This window comes from Ambystoma mexicanum, chromosome 6q, assembly GCF_040938575.1.
Source record: "Ambystoma mexicanum isolate Mex_15411 chromosome 6q, UKY_AmexF1_1, whole genome shotgun sequence".
NCBI lineage: Eukaryota > Metazoa > Chordata > Amphibia > Caudata > Ambystomatidae > Ambystoma > Ambystoma mexicanum.
This window is the reverse complement of record NC_090937.1, coordinates 726177689-726198393: the sequence shown is the minus strand read 5'-3', so window position 1 is coordinate 726198393 and position 20705 is coordinate 726177689. Positions and strand designations below refer to the sequence as shown.

The following is a 20705-nucleotide window of genomic DNA, read 5'->3' as shown; positions in this document are numbered from 1 at the left end:
GCCCACCTCTTGATTATCTCTTGTATATGACACACATTTTCCTCATCCTGACATGTGATGCTGAACCGATTCCAGGATGTGAAAATCAGATCCCTGCAGTCCGCAAAAATGTCATGACCAACACCAAGTACTATTCCTAATTAAATGGCTTTTAAACCTATATACAACTATAGTGAATTAATGAACTTCGGCATCAGATCATTTCTTAATCACCAGCCAGGTCTCATTGATATGTACTAAGTTACAATCTATTTAACATTAGACACAATCACCATCTACATTATTTTAAATCATATTAACTATCCAAGGAGCAAAACACAAACTTTGCACTCATCTTGGTAATATTTGCTGGTAGGAGTGAACTTTTTTTGATATATTGGAATTATAAATTGTCTTGTTTTAGCTTTTTAGGGATCGAGATATGGGGCTTAATTCACAGACGTGTTTTTTAATGGCAAACCCCCATTGGAAAACGCTCTGTGAATCGGGCCCATGAAGTTATACGATGCATGAATGTCTAGTATGTCTCAATTGCAAAGGTTTATTGTAAACCATAAGCAATTAAATAAATAAAAAATATTTGCTGGTGAGCGCGTGGTATTTATTTCGACCAGACCTAGTTAGAAAGTAGTTAAGTGCTGTGCAAAGTTACATGCAAGTTTGTATGACTGATACAACGCTGTGCCTGTCCTTTAGGATGATGGGGAGCATGAGCAGGTTTGGGCATTTACGCCGCCTGGTCCTCTAATAGGGATTCCCGGAGCAGCGGGATGTCTGCTGGGAGGGATTTGTAGATTGCAATGCGTGAGTCGCAGCGGGTCCGCGTACAGTGAGTCTAAGCAGAGAGGTTGAGGGTGGTTGTGTGTGAGGGGTATTTAGCAAATAACTTTGTATTTAATTCTCATGTAATATGGCGCCTGCTATATTATTCTTCTGCCTGTTTCTTAGCCAATTGGCAATTATTTTCATAAGTATAAATGCCCAATTATAAAGTATCTCGATCACATCAGCTTCTAAACCATGTCTGCGGTAGTATAGCTCAGTGGCAAAGTGTGCGTCTTGAAAGCAAGATGACGCTGAGCAACACAGGTTCAAATCCTGGGTCTGAGCTTAGAAACCTCTTTGGTATTATGCATGTTATAAATAACCAGTTATATAAATATACATAATACTATAGTTTGCTATTCAAAGCTATTTACAGAGGTTGGCAGTGTGACAGTGCCAACAATGCTATAGACAAGGGCATAAGGACCCAATAGAAGAATCCTAAAATGTCCAGAAACCTCAATTTTCTGAGAGCCAAAAGAATCCAGGGCTGAAAAATCTGAGGCTAAAATAGAATCCGTATTCTGGTGACACCCAGTCACCTAGCAACTGAGAAATACATCCCTAGCATTAGATGTGCTATTCAAAAGGCCTCATCTCAGGTTTGGTGTTATCCGGGGGTAAATCTGCTGAAATACTGCCCAATGCAATTACTGTTGCTGCCACTTGGTCAGGTGGTATTACCGCCAGATCACAAGTGTTGGAGGCTGTGTAAGTCCCCATTTTGTTTTAGTCCATAGGACTCAATGTGGTAATTTCGCCGTGGTAATTGCGCTGAAAATGGGAGGAAAGTCGGCAGATTGAGGTGAATCTTCCAACTTTCGGCAGTGCTGTAATGCGGCCAGGGAGCTCCCTGCAACTTAGCCCTTGCTGGGCTACTTTCTTCAACATCACCGTGCGTGCTGCGACATATCAACATGGCCACTACAGTGACCTACGACAACGCCAAGACTGGCAAGCAGGATACGTCCGCATACATTGTTGTGGATTGGCCTTGGCTTCCATATCATGTACCAGTGCAGGGAGCCAGCAGGCGAACCCGGCCCCCAATAAGGGCCCCATTTAAGGGTCAAGTGGATGCTTATGTCTGGCCTGGGCATTACCATCTCCCTTTTTACCACCATGGGTACGGAGCTCCCTGCACCTTAGCCCTAGCTGGGCTACTTTCTTCAACAATCCCCATGCGTGCAGTGACATATCACCATGGCCGCCGCTACAGCTACCAACGAGACTGCCAAGACCTGCAAGCAGGATATGCCCACCTCCGTTGTTGCAGACTGGCTGTGGATTTCATATCCTGTTCCAGTGCAGGGAGCCAGCAAGCGAAGCCGGCCCGTTCTAAGGGCCCCATTTAAGGATCGGGTGGATGCTCCTTTCAGGGCTTGTCCAGGATTGGAGGTGCCCTGCCACCAGAAACTGCCATCCTGGAGCTTGCCTGCTTTGCAAATATATGCTGCCAAAGTCACTTCACCTCTTGGCAGGTAAGTCTCTCTGCTGCCTTCCTTCTCTTCACACCTTCTGCACTCTTACTTCCTCCCTCATCTCACCCTACGTCTCCAATTTCCTCTTCTCTCCTTTGTTTCCTGCGAATTGCAGGCAGCGGCTCGGCGCTGCATCTGCCTCCGCTGTGTGTCTGGCTCCGGGTCCGTCTGACACCCACACTGTGCCCGTTGCGGCAGTCGCGGCCTGCAGCCTTGCAGGGCAATGCTCTGCCGGCATGCGCCTTCCTGCACCCAGCTTTGCCCTCCCTGTGTCTTTATAGTTCTACTCGCCTGCCCTCATGGGTGTTTCCTAGCAGGCAGGGAGTTGCCCATGCGCCTTGTAACTGGCGAGACTTACCGTCATGTTTTTATCTATTGTGTCCCTGCCTGCAACCTCTGACTGTCTCTTTCCAGCCCTGCGCTGCGGTTCGCATTCAGCCTACCCCTAAAAACACTGGATTGACTTTTTCACAGACTTGCACTGTGTTTGCAGTTTGCCTACCCTAAACACTGGACTGGCATTCTCTGTTTTTCACCTGCAGTCCCTTGTTGTTCAACTCCTCTATGCATTGAATCACTGCTCTGCTTGACTGTTCACCTACTGAGAGACTGTGCACCTGATGTAGCCCCCTGCACCATGAGGCGCGGCTTTTCAGCCTGTGCATTTACCTAATGTTGCCTAGCATGTATCTGTACACCTGATCTAGGCCCCGCACCTCGTGGCGTGGATTGACCAGTTTATGCTACTATGAACTACCTGTTGCCTGCTAACGTGATCTTGCACTTTTAAGCATTGACTGCTGCATTTACCTACCTGTGCCTTCATACTTAAAGGTTTACTCAGTCCAGCCTTGTGCTGTGTTGAACCTGTCCACCTGTTGCACTTATTGTATCTTCGCCTCCCTCCCTCCCACTTTCTCCTTCCTCCCTGACCTGCACTCCCCTCCCACCTCCCCATCACTTTATGGTACATCACTTGCACGATCCGAATTGCCTCATGGCCTAGTAGGAACGTTTTTGTTTGTTTTTCGCTTCATCCCTGCCCCCTCCCCACTTTGTCCTGATGCGCCTTGAAACACTTTTTAATGTATAAGTGCATTATAAATGCATCATAAATACAAAAATAAAAATTACCACCGCATTTTTCTACACCGCCCAACTTGTGATGAGGACCAATGCGCAATGGACTTCAAATGCTGATGCCCAATAGCAGTATTTTGTGTTGGGCAAAGCCATCTACTTACATTTGGGTGACATATTCCTCTCCACAAAATGTGTGGTGCTCCGTAAGCTCAGATAAAGCACACAATGACCACATTACTTGATTTGCGGACATAATATGGCATTCATCGGACGCAAACTCTAGAAATCTGGACTATATGATCATCTCTCAGCGGATTTATTCTATAGAAATAGAAGTAAATGTAGGTAGCTCCATCCCATCATTCTAAATGAGATTCAAACGAAGAGTTAAAATCGGCTTCCGGGATGGTTTCTAGGTCTACCCCCATACCTACCCTGAAGTGTCGAAGCTAGTTCCCTGAGGGACAGCATGAGATGCTGGTTTCCAGGCCAGTATATCCTATTTATCTGAAATGATGTAATGCTCAGTGACTGGCTCAGAGCCTGGAAGGAGCCTATCCTGTATCCATCGTTCTCGCTCGTGTGCTTTGGGATGTCACGGAATTGTGTTTGGACCTTCCAGCCCCTTGATTGGCTGTTCTCCATATCTAAATCCGATAGGTTCCCGGTTCTGTAAAACAAACTCTTCTGAGAGTGCATGCAACCTGCCATGCAATCAACGACCAGAGACACTTAGAAGCACTGTCTCCTGCTTCTAAATTGAATTCAATGGTGTATTGAATCTGCTCGATACATGGTCATTTCAAAACACCTTTAGTGGAAGAGTGTGAAAAAAACAAATTCATCGCACCTATATATTTTTGTGGAATTAAAACGTTTTGGTACAAAGCACAAACCTTTACACAATGCGTGGCTCAATGCTCTTTTCTTGATTACACTAAATACAGAAAGTGGAAGTCCTGTGTGAGCAGCAATATTAGCTCTGGAAATGTGGCGTTATGTCAATTACGCTCAACGAGGCTGCCAAAATGGCGCTGGTCGGAAGAGCTACACAAGACCACTTCACATCATATCACATTATGTTACCTTATAATCAGCGGATTACCCCCAGAATGTACTATGTGTTGTTTCGATTTTAATTAGACTAATTGGATGAAATGACAAGCTCTGGACATTTACCCTTTACACAAACAGTTATGTAGCACCATTATTTCTATTACTACTTTCAACAACTCAGAGTGTGGATTAATATTTGGCTAATTAGGGCCTTTTAAAGAATGTTCTGATTGGCTTAGCTATTCAGGAATGAGAATTTCCAACGTTTTTTGCGTGCTATTATATATTATATATTAGCTCAGAATTCCGGCCCATATGAGCCAAGTAGACAGTCCTCAGTACTGGCAGCAGTGATCCTTACCTCTGTTACTCAGCCCCTTCCCACCGCCTCGTACATCTGCCGTCAGCAACCTTGCGGCCTGGTCCTTTATCCCCAGCCTCCACCCTGCTCACTCAAGCACCTTGCCTGCTCCTCTGTTAGGGAGGGGAGTCTGCTGCTATTATGCAGACCTAGCCCCTTGACTCCGTCCACCCCCTTCACCCTGGATAGGAGTATGCACACACTTAGAGCTTGCTTGCTGTTCTATAATGTACCTCCTCTCCTGGTCCTATAAAATGTGCAACAGTTCACAAGGCACATTGCCCTCACCCTGCTGCTGAAAAGGACACCGCCATTTAACGGCAAAGTCCTCCGGGACTCTCCATTTGTTTCTGATGGCGATTGATTCTTCATTGGACAAAGATTTGGCTTTTAGAAATATTTTGAAAGTTACCATTTCTGTTTAGGGCCAGCACAGGGGCAGTACTGCCCGGCAGCTGTCGCTCAACCAGATCATCATCCACAAGCACATCAAAGGTAGAGTGCAACTTCCTGTCTTCTGTGCTGATACTCTCATGGGACTCTGATGGAAGGTACTGCCTGGTCCTATGTGGGGTGACAGATCACCTTCCTTGTGTCTAGAACTTTATCAAACTCTGTGTAAACTACCCACTAAACGTTCAAATATAGAGGACAACTCGGTAAAGTTAATAGCATTAGTGGCACTGAGAGTGGCAGTATTCACAGGTATTTTTGAACATGCCAAAAGGCAATGAGCCTTGTAGATTACACCGAGAGGTCTGCAATCAGTGTGTATCCTACTGAATTCGAAGCATGATTTCTGGTTAATTATTTGTACTTCTAGCTAGAGTCCTTTATCAAGGAAGGTGCATGAGATTACAATTATTCTATAAGCCACCAATTTACATATTTTATCTGTGAATAACTCCAGGCAGGGACCGCTGCTGTCTTTTGACCCCTTGTATCTTAAAGTGCTTAGGCGTGATCCAACTCTCAGAGAAAGGAGTTGCCAAAACTACACACTTATACATGATGCTGCGGAGCTCTGATTCGCATAGACATTCTGGAAGTTCTGAGTATGCTTGTATACATTGGGCCTGGAAAAGTGGTGAAGTGGCAAGTAATGGCTGCTGATTCACTCACACATTACAAACAGATGAGGAAATCACTTGAGTGATCCAACCCCTCATAAAATGCTGTCATGGGAACCACCGATGCGGATACAAAAATGCAAAATGATACAAATCATACACTCAATTGACATGGTATTGGTTCAACCACTGCACATAGACCATTGATTTGAAATTAAATTTGAATGTGAAGAATCTGTTGAAAACTCTATTTTTTTAAAAATTGGAAAGAATACTGATGCCTATTAATAAAATTGTACATAGGATTGATCAATGGTCTATGCGCAGTGGTTGAACCAATACCTTGTCTGTTGTTATACCACTTGTTAGGCTCAACAGGGACCCTGGGTCTACATTGGCAAAACCCTACAGCAATGATGTTCTTGGGTTGAACATTTGAGCAATATTTTGTGTGGTTGCGCAGTTTTGAGGGAGAGGTTTTTGTCTTTTATACTCTCAATTGGTTTGTTAAAAATGCTTGCACTATCCTCTTTTGTCAGGAGTGTTTTGCTAGTCAAAATTGCATTACAGATAAGAAATGAAAGGCACATGTTCCCCGCTGCATGGGCTATCACATGTACGAGATGTGGCAGAGCTAATCCTCTTTGCATTTCTCGGTAACTGCTCACAGGTGACACTGTGGTGGGGTCAAATGCTTGCCTGGGCTGTACGTGCTAGACCACAGCAAACAGACTCTCTCCAAAATGATACACAGAACGTAAATTATATGAAACAGCCCCTCTTACCCCCCACATTCTGCTATCATTATGGGCAGGATCACAAGTGTGCTCTGTATACAAACCGCTGGCCTTGTATACAGTAGAGGGATTTGTGTTTACTTACACTTAGGAACCAATACACACAGAAAAGAGCATTGCCCCTCTGGATATTGGATCTGTGCTTAAGATGTACATGTTCCTGGTGTCTCTTTGGGAGATGCTTTGCTGTGAATCATCATTGCAGTGGAATTCTCTTTGGAGAGCCCTGATTACTGCGCACACACACTTTACACGAATGCCCTGCATTGTGTGTGGAAACTCTGTGGGATTGCTGTAATCAGATACCCCCCACTCACATGCAAGTTATTGCCTTGCAGCAATACAGGGTTCACTCCGCAGTGGATACAAACTCATTTCCAATTGTGTTTAATAGGGATTGTGAAGCATGCAACACTTCTAGTGTCCTCGCTCGAGCTCCACACAAAGAGTACAGTAACAAACAGATCCAAAGCACCCGCACTATAAAAGCACAGGAAGATACTATCTCCACACAATTCAAGTAACCTTTGGGCACCATTGCGTAAAGACATTTTATCCCTGTTAACTATTTGTGATGCAGAGAAAACGCAAAGGAGCTCATTTCCGAGGTCTGCAAAAATTACACAGGGGGAACATGTTGCATTTACACTTTGGTGTAATGTAAAATGGTAGTGTACTTGCTTTTACACACCCTTTCGCACTCTGCCTTGCAAAATGAGTAAATACTGCCTGCCATTTACACATGGCAGGCAGAGTTTACAATGGAATCCTGTAGAATCCGTGGTTCTATGTGATTTGATCGTACTGATTTTGTCGAATGCAAAACCAGCAAATGTTTTCTTCTTTTAATCCATTTGGCTGTCAATATATATGCAGCGAGATCCCACAAGCCCCCACTTCTCCACCTCCACCTTAATTATTACCCTTGCCCACCCCCCACACATATTTTCAGCGGTTTAAAAAACAGGGGGATTCCATAGATATCCACAGCATTTGAGCCAGCAGGAGAATACATGATGGTGCAAATGTTGTAGTATTGATATAGCAGAGAGGAAGGGCGAGGTGAATCATAACTTGCGATACGCACCTCCACTCTGCCATACAAATGAACGAAAAGGAAATGTAATGCATAAAAGTCTTATGCGTGACTTTAACACATTAGATTTACATTAAGGCTCATCAAACATAAGCTCCAAAGTGTTACACCACAAAAAAAGGAAAGTAGCTCATATCTGAATGCCCATAACAAAGATGGACTCTGAAGGGTACTGTTTGCCAGAAGAAGGCATAGTGCAGTAGGCAACTGCTTACGCTAGAAAGGAAGGAAGGACAAAAATCACTGGGTAAATAATATGGAAGGGCTTGAAGCAGTGTATTTGCTGCCCTTCGACGAGGCATTGTATCAGAAAATGTTTTTTTGATAATTCATCGCTGTGATCTGATGAGTATGTCTGCATAACCACATTATTGTTCCCATTCCCGGACTTTTGAATTGTTGTGTTGGAATATTGACATCACTGTAGAAGTGATTTTGTAATGAGATTGTATACCGAGATGCCTATTTCCTACTAGCTAGAGTTAGAGTTAGCCGGGGGTGGACAGCTCATGAGTTAAGCACCTGTATCTGACATGGCGGCAGGCCTGAAGCTTAAATCCCTGCAGGGTCGACTCTGCACTTCATCCTTTTGAGGTTGAGTACTATTAACTTGTGTAATAATACCCGCTATTATTACAGCGCCTAGAAGTGGGAGGAAACTTTTGACCCCTTTTATAGCAACTGCTCTTTTAATTTGTTGACATGCTAATACTCTGAATATTTTGATGTTTTATTGTGCTTGGATTTTTTGGCCTTTTTCTGAATAGCCATGACACCCTCTCTTGTTGTTAAGCAGACCACGCTAAACAATTTAAATACATGAATACGCTTTCATCAAGCCATTGCGATCTCAAATGCCTGCTCGGCCATTGTTGTTCCTTACCTGGCTGGCTGCAGAGTCCTGCTCGCCTAGCCACGGTCATTGACTGCAATCATGTATCCCAGTGAGTACAATTCTAGTGGAGGGGTCACACTGTAAGCCATTTGTTTCAATGTGAGCTGAGGGCTTACCTGGAATGCTCACCTTAGAATTCTATCTGTGCTCACGTTGTCTCTCTGTTTACTAGTGGAGCGGGTTCCACATTCCATGTACTGCAGTTGGTTGTTGTTGTTGTAGAGTCCTGCTGGGGCTCTGGGTTGCTGCAATAAAGGTCCTTCTCCAACTACCCAGTGTCACCATTATTACACTGGCGAGAAGGGCAGCTAACCCTGATTAACCCATGCGTGCTGAGACCAGGAATACAGCAGCCCAGCAGATCACGGCCCCTGTAGTGGCCGCAACACATTGGCCGCTATTCGGTTTTTCCCTGGAGTGTGGTTTGGGAAAGCCTGCAGTGAGCGAGCGAACCGAGCAAACGTCCCAGATATCCCCCTGTGTCCCCAGCGGCGTCTAGCTGGTGCCTGCGCTCCCCTGACCAGGAGCGGGTCGAGAGCAGCGCCGGCAACTGCAACTTCATTCAAGTCACACATTAGAGGTATTGCAGTGCTTCATTGTGCTGCGCTGCCAGAGCTCCCCAGCAGGAGGGGGTCAAGCGCGGCGGCGGTGGAGACAGAGGAACCAGCGTGTGGCAGAAGCTACCATCGCGGAAGGAAGCTGCATGCTGGCCGGTGCCCCCTTAAGCAAAGAAGGTCGAGCGCGACCGGTACTACAGAAGAGGGGCACCGTGGAGGAGAACCTCCATCCGGACCGTGTGGAATCATACGCGGCATTAGCATGGAGCTGCTTACATACAAGACGCTTGCGTAGAGGTAAGCAACTTCGGTTTCCTTCTGGACCCACGTGACTCCAGGCCCCAATTCAGGACCTGCCAACACACGAAGGAGGCGGGCAATGAACTGGAAGCCTGGAATGCCCATGGACAAGCAGTGAGAAAGGCAGGAGCACAGTCTAAGGCTGTACTGGGTGCAAACTGCAACATTTGAAAGCCTTGTAAAAGAAAAAGTGCAAACAGCAACGTTTAAACCTTGACAAAAAAAGGGAAAGGTATAACATATAAAAGAATTGGTGCTCTGCCTTTCCTAGTACGGGAACAAGATTTAAATGAGCAAGGGCAGCAATGCAGCACAGTAACACCTGCCCACCTCCTGCCTTCCTTCCCAGTCCAGGGGAGTCTCCCATAGCTTGGGATCTATGTGTAGACACCTTCAAGGTGTATTTGAGGGCAGCAGGAGGTTCCAGACTGAGTGATGATGACAAAGAAGCTGCCCTTTTGAATTGCCTAGGAACTGAGGGGCTAAGAGTTTTCAGGCATCTTCCTGGGCAATATGTACGTGCCCCACACGCAGATGTAGGAGATGGTGGGGTTGAAGATGAAGGAGTGGGATTGGCTTATGAGACAGCCTTAGGAAAGCTGGAAGCATGCTTTGGCAAGAGGACAAATGTGGTGTTGGAAAGATACTATTTTTTCTCAAGCGCTCAAGGCGCTGGAGAAAATATTGACTCAAACACAACAGCACTACTTCCCCTCATCGCATCTTGCAAATTCACTGGACTGGCGGATGAATACATCCATGATCAAATCATGATGCGCACAAGTGACTCAAGAGTGAGAGAGAGATTCTGGATGGAGAGAGATCCACCATTGGAAAAAATGTTGGAGATAGCAAGAGCTATAGAGGAATCAAAGAGGAGTGTCCTGGAGGTGACGGATAAAAATGAAAATGTACATGCCATAATGACTAAGTGGGGGAGTGATGATCACAAGGGCAAGTTCAGAGACAGCAAAGGATCACTGGCACCTAGAGAAGGGTGTAAGAGATGTGGATGGCTGGGCCATGCAACTGGCTCGAAGGAGTGCCCCGCTTCCACTGTTGACTGCAGAAAATGCAAAGGGAGAGGGCATTATGCCCGAATGTGTAAGCGCATTGTCCACAACAGGCAAACTATTAGGATGGTTGATCCTGATCCAGATGAACACAGTGTGACTGTTGTAGGTTATTTGAGTGACACCAACTCTGATCTGGGCAGTGAACCTGTGCGCAAAAGAATGTTATTGAGTGTGGGTAATGGCCATGGGAGAAAAGGAGCATGGGCCATGCTGACCGTGAATGGGGTGCCCATGACAAGGATGGTAGACACTGGTTCACCCTATACTATGATATCTCCTGGGCTATATGTGGCTAGCTTCCACGAGCAAGTGGCTGACTTGTTTCTTTCAGACATTAACCCGTGTGCATATGGACGAGTACCAATAAAAGTGTTGGGTTATGAATGGGCCACCATCGAGTATGAAGGGCATAGTACACGTGGGATGTTGTACGTGTCCCACAAGGGGGACTCTGTAGTAGGGTGGGATGAACATGTGGCTCTTGAAATAGAAATTCAGCCAGGGAAGGCCGTTCCTGTTCTGAGTGTGAGTGCGGATGAAAACTGGAAGGATCAAGAGGCGTTGTCTGCAGACTATCTCAAAGGGGCCTTTCCCAGTGTGTTTACCTCAACCCTGGGAAAACTAAAGGGGTTTTCCCATAAGATAGTTCTCAAGAGAGGTGCTGTGCCGAGCATACACAAAGTGAGGAGGGTCCCCTCCTCAATGCTGCATTCGGCGTGATGAGACCTTGTCACGCCGAATGCAGCAGATCAGGTTTGTGCATGCTCGCGCACACGTGAGATCAGTCTGCCGCGTTAGTCAAGAAAGTAAAAGTTAAACAAAGAGAAAGCAACATATTCCCACAGCTCTGTGTCCCTCATTTTGGCGTCGCTGCACGTTGGGGACATGGAAATGCTCATACACCTTGCATTTGAGTAGGGTACAGGAAAACTGGCGACAAGGATGGGATCTTTACACCTCCTCCACAAATAGAGAAAGAAGGACAGAGAAATACAAAGAAATACAGCAAGTGGTGAACGCCTGTGAGTCTCTCCATAACGTGCACACCTGAGGGTGCCTGATTGCAGCAGAATATCACCGAGTGAGGAGAGAGATGGCCAGAGGCGAGCAAGCAATAAGTCTGATGACAAAGGGCCCAGTGCAGCTGCATTTCGTCGACCAGGCCCTTTTGACATGGGAGATCAACAAGCCCTGGGACAGAGATGCGAGAGATGGCTACGAAGATTCGAGAATTACATGGCCGCCTATTATGAAAAGGCCCCAGATAAGTTTGCCAGGAGATTGCTTATTAACCTGGTTGGTGACGATGTTTAAGACCTCATACCTACGTTCCCGCCGGATGAAGTCAAGATGCATGAGGGGCTCAAGGAGGCACTATGTATGTATTTTGACCCCCAGTACAACATAGACCATGAAAGGCACACTTTCAACACGGCCTGTCAAATTTCTGGTGAGTCCATGGACGCATTTGCGACTCCACTGCGCAAGCTGGTGGCACATTGTAATTTTCATACATTCTCAAATGATGAAGCCATCAGGTTAAGGCTTATCAGAGGGTTTTTATTGTCCAGCTTAAGGAAGAAATTACTCCGGGAACCGTTTCCCCTCGCCATCATTCTACAAATGGCGCGGACAGAAGCGAGAGCGGACTCACAAGCCAATAAACAACAACAGTGGTAATGCCCTGCCGAGAAGATATGTACAGCCAGGAAGTGTTACATGTGTGGTTTACCGTTCCCCCATGAGGGAGTAACCCGGTGCCCTGCATTTGGACAGAAGTGCGTCAATTGCAGGTGGGAAAATCACCTAGCGAGAGTGTGTAATGCGCCGCCGAACAGGACACAAGAAGCTGGTCCTACCGGGGCGCGATCAGAACACAACTCACGCACCCAAGGACCCAGAAGAGAGACTTATGCGAGAAGAGACCTGGTCAGCAATGTTCGGCAAATCACCGGGCGATCAATGATTGCCCCAGAAGGAGATATCGACTTCAAAGTGGGTCAACCTCCTGCAAAGTTTGTCATTGACACCGGGGCCACACTGAATATCATGTGCAGATTGGGATTTCGCAAGATCGCACATCCGCCAAAAATGGAATCATCGGAACTGAAGGTGTTTCAGTGGGCCACCCGAGGGCCAGTTCAGAATCATGGGAAGTTCTCGACACAAGTAAACTACAAAGAGAGACTGGCGATGGCAGAGCTGTATGTTCTTCAGGGAGAGGTGGCGGGAAACAATTTGCTAGGCCAAACCAACGGCACTGGAAATGAAGATTGCTGCCATGATGTACACAATGCAGCACGAAATCCCAGTGATGCAAAGGTTTCCATAACTATTCAAAGAAATCAGGTTCCTGAAGGGAGAACCAGTCACCCTTCACATTGATGGGTCAATACCTCCAGTGGTACAACATCCCGGCAGATACCCGTCCACCTGTAAACGCAAGTAAAGATAGAGATTGAGTGCCTGTTAAAGGAGGGAATTATAGAACTGGTGTGCGGTCCCACGCCGTGGGTCTCGCAGTGCCCAAACAAGGCTCCATGAAAAAGATTTGCCTCTGTGTGGACATGCGCCAGACCAACAAAGCCATTCAATGAGAACGACATCCCGGCATGCATCTGGATGACATGATCAGCATGCTCGACGGAGCTAAGGTATTCATGAAACTCGATCTATACAAAGAATACCACCAGATGCAGCTAGATAAACAATCACTCTACATAACCACTTTTGCAATGCATGAAGGTTTGTTTCGGTATAAGTGGCTAAGCTTTGGTATATCGTCGACTGCTGAAATCTTCCAGGAGAGCATTAGGTAGGTAATTCGGCACATAAAGAATTGATTCAACTACAGTGACGATATTTTGGTATTTGGGGTTGATCTCGAACAACACGTCTGAGCGCTACATCAAGTGTGCACAGCTCTCTCTCAAATGGGGCTAACGCTAAATGCTGACAAGTGTGCAATTCATAAGAAGAATCTCGCATTCTTCAGACGTGTTTTCTCGCAAGAGGGGATGTGCCCTGATCCGGGGAAAGTGACTGCAATTGAAAATATTGCACCTCCGCAAGATGTGAGTGAGGTACGGTCATTTCTGGTGATGACTAGCTATTGCAGTAGATATCTGAAATACTTTACCAACATTAGGGCACCATTGAGAGAATTTAACAAGCAAGGGAGAGTGTTTTAATGGGACCAAGCATGCAAAAAGACATTCGCACAGATCAAGAGAGACATTGGTTCTGCTGATTGCATGGCCTATTTTGACGCAGTCAAATGTACTGAACTGACAGTGGACACAAGCCCGGTAGGCCTGGGAGCTATCCTTTCACAGCACAAACCTGTCAGGGACAGTCCCAGAGCCATTGTTGCATATGCCTCCAAAAGCCTGACAGAGGTGGAAAAAAAGTACTCACAGCCAGAAAAGAGGCATTGGCCATCGTTTGGGCATGCAAGCATTTTCAAATGTTCCTCCTGGGAAAACTATTCACAGTAGTGATCGATCACCAGGCATTACTCACGATTTACAGAAATTCTCAGTGTAAGATGCCTCCTAGGATTGAAAGATGGGGGTTAAGATTGCAGGACTTCAATTTCACCATCGCCCAAAAGATGGGAAAGGAGTACAATCCAGCCGATTTCATGTCCCGACACCTGCTTGCGAAAACCAGACTGTGACCCATCCATGGTGGGGGAATATATCAACTTCTTCACTGAGCAAAGACTCCCAAAGCTGCTTACGATGTGCATGGTGAGAGATCACACTATGAGAGACAGGATAATGCAGAAGGTGAAGGAGTTTATCACATCGCGAAGATGGAGAGACAGTGAACTAGGACACAGAGGCATGGAAGCAAGAAATGCAGGCCTTCAGACAAGTGAAAGATGAGCTGTCAGTCATGGCCGTCAGCCTTGTGATGTGCGGGAGGCGGATCTTCAGACCTGTGACAGCAAGTAGTGGACTTGACACAAAAGGTGCATCGAGGAATGGTAGCCACACAACGGCAGATAAGAGACACAATGTGGGTCCCAGGGATCAACTCAATGGTGGAAAACACTGTAAAGAAATGTCACCTGAATGTCCGAGTTACCAGAAGCTCCATGGACCCATGTGGTGATTGATCTTTTTGGACTGTTTGGTGGGGCAAGTACTGGAGGTGATAATGGACGAGTTCTCCCGGTTCCCCTTGTATAAATGATCTCATCTACGTCAGCCAGCACTGTAATACCGGAACTGGACATTATATTCTTTGCATGGGGCATTCCCAACACGTTGAAGTCAGACAGTGTGCCTCCCTTTAGCAGCATGGAGTTTGCTCGGTTCCTGAGCCACATGGGCTTATGACATTGGAAGTGGCTGCAAGCCAATGGAATGATCAAGAAATTCATGGAGAGTTTGACAAAAGTACTGCAACAAAATGAGCTAAGTCTGATGTCACTAAACCAAGCAGTGTGCAGCATGCTTAGAGATTACCGAAACTCACCACATGGGACCACGGTAAGATGCCCCTCAGAGTTAGTGCTCCAAAGAAAGGTGAAGACGAGACTGCCCCACATAGAGGAGACCCGGAAGACAGACCTCACAACACTACAGGCTTAAGATGTAGCCAGATAAATCAAGATGAAAAGATATGCTGGTGAAAAACAGAAGGCGCAGTCACCATCGCAGGAACGTGGGGACAAAGTTCTTGTGTTTCGAAAGCAGGAACGAAAATCAGAATCAAGAATCAAGATTTGATCCCGGTCACCCAGTCATCACGCAGATTAAGGGGCCCATGATAACAGCCGAACCCCGGGCAGAGTGATCACACGAAATGTGTCACAGTTCTGGCTTTACCGAGAAGGAGAGAAGGAAGTTGAGGATGAGAAGACGGGTGAGAAAGATCGCCAAGACAGAGCTGAGAATGATGACGAGGTTGTGACAGAGAATGAGTGGCATGGGGAGAGGCCGATGAGACCGAGGAGATGCATTAGATGGCCTGTGAGACTGATCGAAGAAGTATTCGAAAACTTTGAGCATGGGATTTTGTTTCGCCCGAAAGGGGGAGATGTGTCTAGCACGGACACGGTTAACCCAGTGTGACAGACTATCTTGTCATTCTGAATGCAGCAAATCAGGTTTGTGCATGCATGGGCATGCGTGGGAAAAGTCTTCTGCATTAGGCAGAAAGTAAAAGTTGAAAAAAGCGAAAGCAACATATTTCCACAGCTCTGTGTCCTTCATTTTGGTATGGCTCTGCGTTGGGGTCCTGGAAAGGCACATACACATTTCCTTTGAGCAGGGGACAGGAAAGGAAGCATGTCTTTTAATTTGGTACGGTCATCGCATCATCAAATAATATGCCATTTCTGAACACCTGCTCTTGGTCATGAACTAAACATGCGGGCTTCATTAGGAGTTTGGCGGTAGCCGTGCCTGTATGACAAGCACGGCTACCGCCAAACTCGCCTCCGGGACCGGCACTCATGAATGGGCAATTACCGGGCTATTACGAGTGTTGCGGCCCGGTAATTGCGCATTCGCGGGTGGCGGTAATGCCGCTCTCCCCATTCCCATTCTGCCCGATAGGGCTGAATGGGGATGGGAGCATGGATGCATCTGCGAGTTGAGCTCGCGGGTGCTGCACAGCCGCCAGGTCAGACCTGGCGGGCTGACAGACACCCACGAGCAAAACTCATAGTTTGGCGGTCTGGGAACTATGGTACCGGTAGCATTACCGGTACCATAGTTCCCGGACCGCCAGGGTCGTAATATCCCCTTTTACATTTGGGAATGGAGCAAGGCTATAAGACTGGTCATTCACTGTTCACTGCTTGGAACAATGGTGTGCCTATTGGAAAGGTGATGTGTCTACGATTTTGGAAATACATTTTTGGGTAGAAGGTTCCAGTCTCATTTTCAGGCCCTAGAGCTTGGTTGCTCTCATTATATGGGCAGGGTTGACTTTGTCTTTTCCCCTTTCATTTTCCTTATCCACAGAGGGCAGATTTGACCCAGTGCAGGGTACTCCATACAGACAGAAGCACTTAGGGGTCTGACTTTGCCAAGTTCGGAGGTATTACCCATTAATAGGACCAAGAGGATCCCGGGGGCGATGGCAGCAGGAAAATCAAATACAAGCAGGATGCTCTAGCCTGTAATGGTGCATCAATGTGTCTACCTCAGTGTGCTTTCACAGGTGCCTTGGGCATTAGTAATTGTGAGCCAAGAGTTTTAGATGCAAGAACCAATGCGAATTACACCAATCCTTCTCCCGCTACACACAAAACTCAGTGGGCCTCATTCCGAGTATGGCGGTAAGGGATAGCAGCCACCGGTAACGAGACCGGTGGCGGTAATCCCTTACCGCCATACTCCGAGTTCCCTCTGCGCCCTCGCCCTTAACGCCTGCTTTGAGCAGGTGTTAAAGTCGAGGGCGCAAAGGGGCCTCCAAGCCATGGGGGCTCATTTGGGAATGGGGAAGAGCCTTGGTGAATGGGGAATTACCGCCCCGCCAACCTTGGAATGGGGCGGTGATTCCGCCATCCACCAAGGCGCTGCCGTTCCGGGTACGGCGTCAACCAAGGCGTTAATAGCGCCATTGGTTAGTGCCGTACTTGGAATGAGGCCCAGTGTGTTCTTAATATCATCAATGCTTCCACCCGCCTGCATCTGAATTGGTATATGGACACCCCTAAAAAGAAAAATAGCATGCAGAGAAAATAAACTTGACACTCAGTGAACCACTATCTACTGCGCTATGGGATGAAATATGTAATGCTTTAGTAAAAAGTTCAAAATAACAATAAAGGTCTGTTACCAGTAAATACATGTATGGATTGCAACGCATGTGTTTCCCGTCACAGCTCTGTACATGAAAGATAGACAGGCTCTCTCCTAGCCTTGTCTCAGTTGGATCACAGCCATGTAGTGCCTGTAGAAGTGTGTGTGTCATCCACACCCTGGATTAATGTGGACAAATCCAGCTTAGGGCGCACCTTGGTTGCCCCATGCTCTGAAGAATGCTGAATTCCCAAATCCGGGACATACTCCGAAACGATAAGTCTGTCATTGGTGGCAAGAATCGGTGTGTAGTTTTTATGACCTAGGGGGTCAGTGTTTTCTAGGAACCCAGTCTCTCTTCCTCTCTTGGTGGAGTTTTGTCAGAGTTCCAGGGCTGTGTATTTCATCATCATCAATGAAGCACTAGAGTCTGGTCCAGAGCCGAAGGTCACATGGGGGAGAAGGTCACAAAGCACACAAGAGAGCAAGATGGGATGGGCTCTAACACCTTTAGAGCGTGTGCAGGGGGGTGACAAGAAGGCCTCACCTGACGCTTCCTGTGACTGCCCATGTCTCCTTGCCAGTGGCAAGTGTTCACACATTACATAGAGCGGTTTGGCATGGAGCCTTTTACAGGCATTTAGAGCTTGCATTCCAAGCTTACTGATTGGCCAGAGAGCTGGAAACAGTGAGAACACAAGAGGATCATGAAATTATATACATATATATATATATATATATATATATACATATATATATATATATATATATATGTATATAATTTCATAGGTGTTTAGTAGCGCAACTCAACCATAATGTCCCTTTAACTAAGTTGTTTTCACTGAATATTAATATAGATAATGTAAATGTGAGAAATGTTTACTAAAACTCCCTTACCTTACATTTATATAACATAGAATATGCTAAACCCCCTGCCCCGCTAGTGATTTGGGTGTCCGCGGACAGTGCGCTTGTCCGCGGGCGGACGCGGTCACCATCAGCGCTATCCAACAACTCAGGGGGTATCTTATATTATTGTATCATACAATAAAAACACCAAACATATTCAAAAGCACCACATAAATACATTACATTTAATAATAAATAAGAAGTGGAAACTGTATATGTAAGACATCAACCATCCACTGAAGTAGCATTTCCAATATAATGGAATATACCAAAACAAAATAAATATGCCTCCAATTGAATTACCTCACAGAAACTGCACAGCAAGAAGCAAGAGCATACTTACACAGCAGTAACAGCAAAAGTTTCTAAAAAAGTAGTAAGTACACTACATTTATTTCATATACTTATACATTTTCTGTATTGTGTACACTAAAACTATTTTTTTTTTAACACAGAAATGTCCAGTACTTTGGAATAGCTGGAAGAAAATTTCCCACAAGAGGAAATGAGTGAAGACAGTGATAACAATGGTAGACACAACATTTCTCTATATAAGCCAATTAATAACCATTACTTTATGTGTACTTAACACATTTTTTTAACAGACCAGACAACCAATAAAAATAATGTACCAAAGGAGATATTAGAAGATCCTCTGAAATGAATGGACCTAAAAATGAATTTGTTAATGCAACACTTCAATCAACTAAAAGACTGTATTGTGGACCACATTAAAGAAAAAATTAAATACCACTGTCCCACATGTACCTGTTCCCCCTCTCCATGTCCCAGCCAACTATCCCCAAACACTCCCCACCAAGAAAAACGGTACAATGTGACTTCCATCCCTTCCTCCCCTCCCATACATCATATCCAAGCCCCTAATTCCCCTGTATTTGTTTCAGTTTCTGCCTCCCCCTCTCTTTCCTAATGTTTCTACTGTTAAACAATAATAACATTTTAAGTGTGTTCTTAGTATATGCCTGTGTTTTTTTTTTTAAGGCAGTCAGGGTGTCCGCGGACAGCACGGCTGTCCGGGGTGTCCTTGTCACGCCGTTACGGCGCTGGTCTCTTTGGCAGCGCCGCCGATTGTGCGGAGTAATATGCTCCAACCTGTCCAAGATGGCTGTGGATGTCCGCACCGTAACTGCAGACAACGGGATAGACTATGCACGCTCCCCAGAGATGCAGATGGCTGTTCACGTGATCCCATTTAGGGAAGGAAGTACGGCTACCCGCTGCGTCGCTACTGCTGATTCCGGCGCTCCGTAAGTTTTGCTACTAGGTTGCCCTTCACTGACTTATGTGAATTCTTATTTCTGTAAAACTTCTGCTTATTTACTCTCCTTTCTATCCAGACTCTCCTCTTCTCTCTCATCTCGGTTTCGCTCAGAGTCCCGTATTTCCTCGGCAAGTCTCCCGTTCCCAGCATCCACTTTGACTGGCCTCACTCTCGACATTCCCATCCAAAGTAAGTTAGCATTCTTTCCAATACTCGCTCTCTTCACCACTTTCCCTATAGTACTCTGGCAGAAAATATCTCTCTTTTCCCTAAGGGTGGGCTGGTACCTTCTGGACCTAAATACTGGAAACCGGTGTTCCCATTCAAACCTCCTCCAGTAAGTGTCAGGCTACAGTTCCTTCTGCAATATTTCAGTCTAATCATCACTGTTGAATTCTTACCTGTCTTGTGTCTATCTCCCAGACTTCATCTTCAATACGAGTGCCAGTTACTCCGAAGACCTCATCCCGATTACCCGTGAGCAACATCGTCCAGGGTTTTCTTCCCCAGAGGGTTTCCCTGGGGGGTTTTGCTCCTTCCCGCTCTGGCATATTATCATTTCCGGAGAGGGGAGAGTAGAGCTATCCGGGGGAACTTTCATTTCAGCATTTGCATCCTTCATGGGAAGTCGCTGTCAGATCAGGTTAGTGACATTTGTGAGATTCAATGTTGTTACTAAGTTAACCAGTTTATAACAGTCCTCAATTAACCAACATGGGGGTGTCCTAAGAACACTATACCTGTTTGTACTGTCCGTAATAAAAATGGAGGTGTCCTTAGAACACACAAGATGTCCGCCTCTCTCAATCACCCAAAATGGGGGTGTCCTAATAACACCCCTGCTGTTCGTAATGTCCGCAACCAGAATTAATATATCCGTAGAACACATATCCCGTCCGCCTGTCTGCAAAGTTTTGACGCATATTTATTTTATTCAGGGACTTCAACATTGTTCGTAGAACACCTGCGCACATGCGCATCACACATTTGGTTCCTACGAACATTTCACCTCTCCGCAACTGTCCGCTGCACGTGTGTCACACTTTTAATTAGTTTGGGGACCTGAACACTGTCCATAGAACACCCACGCGCATGCGCACAACCGTCATTGTGCATTTGGTGTCCTGCGGACAGCCGTCCTATTTGCGAACGT

The 20705-nt window shown here is 46.1% G+C and overlaps 1 protein-coding gene across 4 annotated transcripts in view; it reads right to left on the bottom strand.

Annotated features, from left to right (window-relative positions):
- EDNRA (endothelin receptor type A) overlaps window positions 1-20705 on the bottom strand; it is a 197750-nt gene that overhangs the window by 112094 nt on the left and 64951 nt on the right. The gene's annotated exons all lie outside the window — the stretch shown is intronic.